Raw genomic sequence first — 9,519 nt, forward strand, 5'->3', positions numbered from 1 at the left:
GGCAGCAGTGAAGTGGGATGTGGGGAGGTTGAGACCTTTCCCCAAGTCACCCCAGCCAGTAATGCTGAAGCCGCAGGATGGCAGCCCTGGTGAATGGGACGGATCGGCAGCCCCTGCTGACTAGGGTTACCATACGTCCGTTTTTTCCCGGACATGTCCTGCTTTTCGGCAATCAAACCCCCGTCCGGGGGGAATTGCCGAAAAGCCAAACATGTCCGGGAAAATGCTGGCCGGGTACTTCCTCTCCCGCGGCTGCTCTGCTCCGCTCCTCCCCTCTCAGACTTTAAGAGCCGAACTGCCCGAGCCAGCGCTACTTGCTTCGGGCAGCACCCCCCCTTCCTCCAGACCCCGAGCCGCCGGCCAGGCACTTCCCTTCCCGGGCTCCAGCTGAGCTGCTCCGCTCCTCCCCTCTCAGACTTTAAGAGCCGAGCTGCACGAGCCAGCGCTACCGGGTGGGCGCTTCCCCTCCCGTGCTCCAGCTGCGCTGGGGAAGTGCCGGCCGGGGGCGCAGGGTCTGGGGGCTGCACGGCAAACCGTGAAGCCGGTAGCGCTGTGGCAGCCCTCTCCCCATGGCTGGGAGTGGGAGGGAGGAGGGGGCGGAGTTAGGGCGGGGAAGGAGCGGAGTTGGGGCGGGGCTAGGGGTGGGAAATGGGCGGGGCCAGGGCCCGTGGAGGGTCCTCTTTTTTTATTTATTAGACATGGTAACCCTACTGCTGACTGAATCCTCCTGTTCTCTCCAGAATGGGTCCAGCCTTGCCAGCAGCAGGGCAAGCGTCCCCTGCCCATGTGCCTCAGCCTTGCCTGGTCAGACGCCATCACCCGTCAGTCCTTGGCCTCCCAGGCTGCCAGTGATGGGAGCAACTCTGGGTGGTGGCTCGGGTGACACAGACACCAGACCACTAGGAATTGGGTGCGGCCCTGTGGGACAGGAGAGTCTCGCAGAGGGCACTTGGGGGACTCTCCTGCCCTTCCCAAGAGCGATAGCACCCTGTCCTAAGAACATAAGTCTGGGATGAGGCAAAGCTTGTCATTAATTAGCCTGGCTAAAGAGCTGGCTGGAGCTGCTCCGGGGACAAGCTGGCTCGCTCCTGCTCATGGAGGTGAATTCATCTCCCTTCCCAGGAGCACCTGCTCTCCCTTTCATTCCCCACCAGGCTTCTTGTGCCAGGCCAGCGAATGGCCACAGGATGGGAATGAGGCCTGGGCCGCGCCCCAATCTCCTGAGTCTAATGCAGCTGCTCACCTTGTCCCCCATCAGCTGCTGGGTTTCCCCCAGGAGGGAGTAGGTGACAGGGAGAGAGACACACACACACACATTTGTCCTTCTGGTTGCAGGGCTTGTGTCCTTCCAATCCCATTGGTGGCTGCACAGTGGGCAGAGTCCTCGCTGCGTGCCCGGCCCAACAGAATTGCAGGGCGTGGTGTGGAACACAGAAAGAGATAGAGAGACTCATCCTCCAGCCGGGGTCAATCTGAGAGAAATTGGCTGGGGTCCCAGTCTCACTCTTCTAGCGGGTGCCATTTCCCAGCTGGGTTCCTTACTCCTCTGGTGCAGCAGCAGCTGGTAGAGCCGGTAAACCCCCTCCCTGGCCTGCCGGCTGATGTCCTTGGCTGGGTCACTGACGGACAGAGCTAGCTGTGCCATGTGGTGACCCATCCTGGGGAATTCCGCTGAGTTCTAATGGACGGGAGAGGGAGAGGGGACTCCATCAGCATTTTCCTGTCAGCTCCCAGTCCCCCCCGGGCCAGGACTCTCCTTCCCCTCAGCCCCTCTGCAGGGCCCTCCATGAGGACTTGCTTCCCCAGCTGCTCCAGGATGACAGGGAGGCATGAACCTGGAGCACAGTCCCCTTAAAAGCCCAGAGTCACCACTTAACTAGGACAAGAAGAACTTGACTCAAGCCAGGCTCACTCTCTGCTCTGACTCTGCCTCCCCAAGAGGAACACTCCTAACCCACAGCCCCTGCAGCAGCAGATCCTACAGCCCGTCGGAGCCAGATCACCTATGCCTGGAGTCAGGAAGCTGGGGTCAGAGGTCACTTACGTCAAACTCAGGGAGGGTGATGGTGAATCTGAGCAGGGCAGTGCTGCTCTTAACGGCCCTGGCTCTCTCTCGCGGCACCGTGGACACGATCTAGTAGTTAATGTGCTGTGGGGAAAGGAGGCATTGCACTGACTGCCCTGACCAAGGATGCCCACTTGGGGCCCGGCTAGGAGGACAGACTGGAAAATGGATCTAAGAGTGAAGGTAAAATTGTCCCCACCTCTCTCATCGGGCTCACCTCCAAGATGTACTGGAGCCTGTCGGTGTCTGGGGACTCTGCCAGCAGGTTCCCCAGCATGGCATCCAGGAGGTCTGGCAAGACCCTAGGCAGATCCTGAAAGCAAGGGAGAGCCATGGGTCAGAGTTAGGGAAAGTGGGGCTACACCTGCCACAGGATGGGAAGTGGGGTCTCTGGGAAACACTGGTGAGACCCCCAAACACATATCCTGGCCTCTCTCATTCACATCCCACTGCAGGCAATTAGCAAGGACTCATGGCAGGATGACAGCTGGCTCTTCAATCCATGACTTTAGCATGATCTACCTGCACTTGGGTGGTGTCCTTCTCCATGCCCAGGGTGAAGATGGCGTGCAGGGCAGCTCGGAGGAGGTGGGTCTCCAGCTCTGGCTCCACGGCAGGTGTCATAGTGCTGGCAAGAGAGAGGAGCCGGTATTAGACTGTGCAGTGCGGGGATGGGACTGGCACCAACACGCAGGTGAAACTGCAGGGAAATAAGCACAGGCTGGCGAGAATGGAAACTGAGGCACCGAGCCAGGGAATGACAAGGCCAAGGTTTCTCAGACAGACAGTGGCAGGGCAGGAATAGCCCCTGTTCCCTGGACCCTGCTGCCCCTCCTGTATCTGATCCTGGGAGTGAGCCTCTCCCCAAAGCCGTTGCAATGTTACTGGAGTGAAAAGAACAGCCCAGCCAGGAGAGAGTGACCCTTCCCCGCACCTCTGCCAGAGGAGCCACCCTTGGGCGGTGACCTGGGAGTGGGAGGGGCAGTGACTCCCAGCCCTGCGCCTGAGTTTCCTATTGACCTGTGGGACTTTGGGTAAGTTGCTCCCCGCTCTAGGCTCTGTCCCCAGCAGTCAAATGGGGATTTCATACTTTCCCACTATTGGAAAGTGCTGGGAGAATCCCCCAGCAAAAGCTGCTCTGACAGTGCTAAGCAGCATCTGACCATTAGAGGTCGGAGCGCACTGCCCAGGAGAAGGAGTGTTTGGTTCTGGGCTGTTGGAGTACGGGCTTGCAACCATCTGTGCACACATATTATACTAATTGCATCTAGACCACATCTCCCTAGTTTGTTTGTGAGAATGTCCTTATTAACACCAAGATGGATCACATCTACTGTTTACTTCACTAGGCCCGTAACCCTGCCAAAGAAGGAGCTAGGATTGGTTTGGAATGATTTGTTCTTGACAAGTCCATGCTCACTAGTCCTAAGAACCAAATTGTCCTGTAGGTGCTGACAAACTGATTGTTTAATAAGGGGTTCCAGTATCTTTCCAGGTATGTTAATGGATGGGAAGACGTTCTTTTTCAGGGATCTCTGACGAGAACTGGGGCACAGCACTTAGTTTGTTGAGGCCATAAAATGGAGACAGGCACCTCTTCTCTTCTCCCAGCACCCCAGATACCTAAAAGGGTGGGACTCACATCCCTCAATGGGCTTAAAAAAGACAATGGTTACAATGTGGCCCCAACCATTTCTGGTTTCTGCAGACTAGATGTTTTAGCAAAGTTTAGAATTCCTTGGTGCTCAACACCGTGAAACTCCCCTTTCTCCTTCACAAAGGGCTTTAACGCCCCTTATCTCACCCAGGCTCTCGACTGCCCAAAGTTGGAGAATTGTCCCTGTTCCCACTGCAGAGCACCCCCCACGACACACACACACAGAGTCCTCCTGGTGGTGGGAGGGGAACAGAGGAAAGGACAGAAGACTTAAGAGATGAAGAGAAAGGAGGAAGGGATGGAGGAAAAGGTAAAACAAAAAGAACAAACCCTAATGTCCCCAGTGATTCTAAGGGACAAAATCCCAGGTGAGGAATAAAATTCGACCACCTTAAGCTAGTGTTTTCCATGCCTAGAATTCAGCTGGCGCCAGATGCATCAGACTGAACAGGTTCCAAACCTCTCGGAGGCTCTTACCTTCTAAACAGGGACGTCTGTTTTCTAGTAAAATCAGGAAAAAGAAAAGAGAAAACTCAAAAGAGGTTCCTCCTGGCGCTCATGTACATGAACCTAAATACTCTCTCAGTCCTCAAAGAGAGACCTCGAGAAGGAGACTTGCTGAAGCAAAGCTACAGGGGACTCTGAGGTTTCCCTGGCCCTGCGCCCCTGTCCTGCCTGGCTGATGTCAGCATCTCTCTGTGAGATCACCACCTCCCCAGCACCTTTGACCAATAGGCTGAGGTCCTGCAAAAGGCCTTTGTGATGTCACTGCCACACCCACTCCTCCCCTGCAGTGTTAATGTCCTGCCACAGGGCAGACACTTTGGAGGTTTGAGCTACACAAAGAGGAGATACTTAGATCTCAAAAATTAGATAAGATGTTTCAGTCTGAGCTAAGTAGGTGCTGCTTTTAACAATTGCAACATAATAAAATACAAATAAAATAGACTATTTCAGCCATTCTATTATGTCCTAATCTGATCTGAGTAAACAGGATAGGACACCTCATCTTATGCACTGCTCCTAGTGACACTCTCCAATAGATCCCCATTCTCCACCTGCCGGGAGGTAAATAGGGCGGATTGTTATCCCTACTTGAAAGAGGGAGAAGCTGAGGCTGAGAAAGGAGAATTGACTTGTCTTAGGTCACACAGCCAGTCCGTGGCAGAGTTGGGAATAGGACCCAAGAGCCCTGATTTTCAAACTAACCATCGGATCTTGAATTTCAGACATTGAATGACCTGAATAAAGTGCTCTCAAGTGAGTTCCAGACCAGCAAGAGTTCATAGTAATTATTCAGCAAGTATTTTAGGAGAACTGGAATGTTAGAGAAAATAATGAACTGCAGAGATGCAGCAAAATTTGTCGAACATATGACTGGTTATGACTATTTACTTGGTCTTAAAAGAAAACAACAGGGACCTGAGTCTCCTCCCTGTCAATAACCCCCTGCTCAGCCAATCAGGGTAGAGACCGAGGGGCGGGAGGATGAGGGTTCTCACCAGAGAGCCCAAAGGATGGCCCAGGTCACCGCTGGGGATCACTGTCTGAGCACTATTTCAGCCCCACATTTTTCGGTGGACCTCCCACAATGGGAGTTGTAGAGCAACCCCCATGACACACACACACCCCTCCTGGTGGTGGGAGGGGAACAGGGAAAGGACAAAAGAAGTAAGAGATGAAAAGAAAGGAGGGAGGGATAGAGGAAAAGGTAAAAGAAAAAGGACAAACCTTAATGTCCCCAGAGATTCTAAGGGACAAAATCCCAGGTGGGGAATAAAATTTGGCCACCTTAAGCTAGTGTTTTCCATGCCTAAAATTCAGCTGGAGCCAGATGCAGCAGACTGAACAGGTTCCAAACCTCTCGGAGGCTCTTACCTTCTAAACAGGGACGTCAGATTTCTAATGAAATCAGGAAAAAGAAAGGAGAAAACTCAAAAGAGGTTCCTCCTGGTGCTCACATACACGAACCCAAATACTCTCTCAGACCTCAAAGAGAGATCTCGAGAGGAGACTTGCTGAAGCAAAGCCACAGGGGTCTCTGAGGTTTCCTTGGCCCTGCGCCCCTGTCCTGCCTGGCTGATGTCAGCATCCCTCTGTGAGGTCACCACCTCCCCTGCACCTTTGGCCAATAGGCCGAGGTCCTGCAAAAGGCCTTTGTGATGTCACTGCCACACCCACCCCTCCCCTGCAGTGTTAATGTCCTGCCACAGGGCAGACACTTTGGTGGTTTGAGCTACTCTCTGGGGATCACCCCGCTCAATGAGTGTTCATTCTAGGAAGCAAGCCGGCTAGACAGTAAAACATCACAAGCTGCTCCCAATGCTACACTCGGTTTCTCAGAAATGAGTAGACTTTATGGCCAGAAGAGACAGTTAGAGCATCTAATCTGACCCCCTGCATATCACAGGCCTCCTGTCTATCACAATAGCTACTTTTGGGGCAAACACATTCCGGAAAGGCATCTAGTCTTTATTAATGACATCAAGAGATGGAGAATCCACCACTTTCCTTGGTAGCTTCTTCCTGTGTTCAATCATCCTCGCTGTTGAATATTTGTGCCTTATTTGTCATAGGAATTTGTCTCTTTTCACCTTCCAGCCATTGGGTCTTGTTCTGCCTTTCTCTGCTAGACTAGAGAGCCCTTTAATCCCCAGTATTTTCTCTCCATTAAGGCACATCAACACTTCAATGAAGTCCCCTTCAATCTTCTTTTGATAAGCTAAACAGGTTGAGCTCTTTCAATAGCTCACTAGAAGGCATTTTTCTCCAGCCCTCAGAACATTTGGTGGCTCTTTGCTGCCCCAGCTCCAATTTCTAGGACCATCTTTTTCAAAGGAGGACACCAACACTGGAGGCAGTATTCCAATAGCAGTCTCACTGCTGCTGTGTCACCTCCCTATCCTACTCACGGCTCTGCTCCTTCGTCTAATGATGGCTTTAGCCCTGTTCACCACAGCATCACACTGGGAGCTCATGTTGAGTGGCTTCTCCACTCTGGCCCCTAAATCCTTTTCAGAGTCACTGCTTTCCTGGATACACGTCCCCATTCTGGAGGTGTGGCCGGCGTGCCTTGTTGCCATGCATAGGACCTTGCATTGGGCTCTGCTCAAACTTGTTTTCTTTGAATGGGTCCAGCTGGCCGAATGAGCCAGATCGCTCTGTATCACTGCCCTCTCCCCATCAGGAATTACCACTCTGCCTGTATTTTGTCACCCCCCAATCTTATCCGCAGTGATTGTATGTTTTCTCCCAATTCATTGATAACAATTATTTTAAAAAATTAGTCCTTGAGAGCTTCTTCAGACCCTTAGTACCCAGGACCTGCTCCCCACATCACAGTGAGAAATGCTGTCCAGCCCTGCTGGTACATAGGGGATAAGCACAGAACAAACGTACCTTTAGGAGCTGTGTTGTCCATAGGCTCTGAACAACATGTGGGGGTCAGCAGATTACAAACGCACGACAGACCTGTAGTGTAGACAGGTCCCAACTGTGTCTCGGTTTCCCACCCTGTAAAATGGGGAGAACAAACAAAACCTTGATTAGCTCCATTTGATAGCTGGGGAAACCGAGGCACCCAGCGGTGCAGAGACTCGCTCATGGTCCCAAAGCCAGGAATAGAAAACAGTAGATCTGATAGCCAGGCCTGGGACCTAACCCTGGTTTTCCTGGCCTTGCTGCTCTAAGTTTAGTCACAGCCTCCATGTCTTTTCCCCCGTGTCCCTTAACCCCACGTCACTGCAGAAGAGAGATTTTCTGGTAGCCAGCTGGCTCTCCTGCATGTGGATGTCGTTCCAAAAGACATGCTCTGGCTCAGTCCCATGCTATGGTTGGCTGAAGGAACCACTTGGTCACATTCTAGGCCCTGAGTTATACAGGAGGGGCGACTAGATGCACATAATGGTCCTTTCTGACCTGAACCTCTATCAATCGCTACATTTTCTGCTGCTAGGAAGAGAACTCTGGACCTATTTTCTCTCATTCACTTTCAGTCGGAATAATTTCAATCCAGGCCAAAGGATTTCCTCTTCCATTGTGTCTTCAGCACCTTTGCGAGCAACCAGTTACTGTTACCCACAGGTTTCCAGTTTCAACCTGTCCCAGGGTGAGATGGCCAGGAAAGGGGTTGGAGCTCAACTGCACCTGGCCCAGGTGATGCAGCTCCCTAGGGTGAAGGGAATAAGTGTGGGGGTCACGTGACAAGACGCAGCCTGTGATTAGGACCCAGGCCTGCTGAGAGATAGAAGGGCAGCCTGTGCTCAGCCAGGAGAGAGACCCCAAGGGAAGCAGGCATGGGAGGGGCTTGGAGAGTCCTTTAAAGGTCAGGGACAAGCTGGGAAGGGGCCAGGTTGAGCACTAAGGACCAGGCCCTAGGAGGGAAAGACAGGGCAGTTTAGGAGATGGGGCAGATAGTCCAGTTGGTTTCGGCTCCCAGGACCAGACACCCAGAGGTGAAGGTGATTGTCGGGGCTTCTGTCCTTCTTCCCCAGTGTAGATTTGATAGTGGAGAAGACTGATGCCGTAAGGGGGAAGTGAGTTACCCCAAGGTCACCCAGTGAGTTTATATCACGAATGCATACTTGGAAGGATCCAATAGAAACATGGATTTTCCAGTCTCTTCTTTCTAGGAGTCCCCAGGGCTAAGGTAAAACCCCTGCTGCCCCTCCCCATTCTGCTCACCTCCAAGATGTGCTGGAGTTTGTCTGTGCTGGGGGGTGCTGTCAGCAGGATCGAGAGCTCGTCATCCATGTTCTCGGCGCAGGCCTTGCTCAGAGCCTGCCAGCGGAGGGAGACCAGGGGTCAGGAGCCTGCATTAGCACCCGTGTGCCATTGATCAGGAGCTGGCTGAGGTAAGTGCCGCCTGGCTGGAGCTCGCACCCAGAAACCCTGCCCCAGGTTGGAACCCCCTCCCACACCCAAATTCCCTCCCAGACCTCACACCCAGCACCCCAACCCCCTGCCCCAGGTCGGAATCCCCTCCTGTACCCTAATCCCTCCCAGACCCCACACCCCCACCCGTAGGGTTACCATACGTCCGGATTTTCCCGGACATGTCCGGCTTTTGGGGGCTCAAATCCCCGTCCGGGGGGAAATCCCCAAAAGCCGGGCATGTCCGGGAAAATCGGGAGGTCAGCCGGCCCGCGGGGAGCCGGTCAGCCGGGCCGGCGGGGAGCCGGGCCTGCCGGGCCGGCGGGGAGCCGGGCCGGCGGGGAGCCGGGTCGGCCGGGCCCGCGGGGAGCCGGGCCGGCGGGGAGCCGGGTCGGCCGGGCCCGCGGGGAGCCGGGCCGGCGGGGAGCCGGGTCCGCCAGGCCCGCGGGGAGCTGGGTCGGCCGGGCCCGCGGGGAGCCGGTCAGCTGGGCCGGCGGGGAGCCGGGCCCGCGGGGGGCCGGGAGCCGGGGGGGTGCGCCGGGCCGCCGGGGGCCGGCAGTGCTGGGCGGGCCGGGGGTGGTCGGCCGGGGCCGGCACCCCAGGGCCCGAGCTGACCCAGGCTGGAAACGCCGGGGGGCCAGCCTGGGCCGCGCCTCCTCCCCCCACACCCCCCTTACCTGCTTCAGGCTTCCCGCGAATCAAATATTCGCGGGAAGCAGGGGAGGGGGCGGAGACTTTGGGGAGGGGCGGGGTTGGGCGGGGCTGGGGGCGGGGCTGGGGGCGGGGCCGTGGAGTGTCCTCCATTTGGAGGCACAAAATATGGTAACCCTACACAGACTTCTACTGACCTTGATGGGATTTGGATCAGGCCTGAAATCCTCTGAGGCTAGGACACACCACCAAGACTGTGGCAAGCTGCTTGTCA

The 9,519-nt window shown here is 54.9% G+C and overlaps 1 long non-coding RNA gene across 2 annotated transcripts; it reads right to left on the reverse strand.

Annotated features, from left to right (window-relative positions):
- Positions 1–776: 776 nt before the first annotated feature.
- On the reverse strand, positions 777–8,659 carry LOC135973745 (uncharacterized). Of its 2 annotated transcripts, XR_010590755.1 has the most exons (4): positions 8,406–8,659; positions 7,122–7,235; positions 2,045–2,693; positions 777–1,678 (listed from the first exon to the last, which is right to left on the reverse strand). It is a non-coding gene; the product is annotated as an uncharacterized LOC135973745 (long non-coding RNA). The 2 variants fall into 2 exon arrangements; XR_010590754.1 differs by lacking the exon at positions 8,406–8,659 and having other exon boundaries at positions 778–1,678; positions 7,122–8,265.
- Positions 8,660–9,519: the final 860 nt, after the last annotated feature.

This window comes from Chrysemys picta, chromosome 10 (genome assembly GCF_011386835.1).
Source record: "Chrysemys picta bellii isolate R12L10 chromosome 10, ASM1138683v2, whole genome shotgun sequence".
Classification (NCBI taxonomy): domain Eukaryota; kingdom Metazoa; phylum Chordata; order Testudines; family Emydidae; genus Chrysemys; species Chrysemys picta.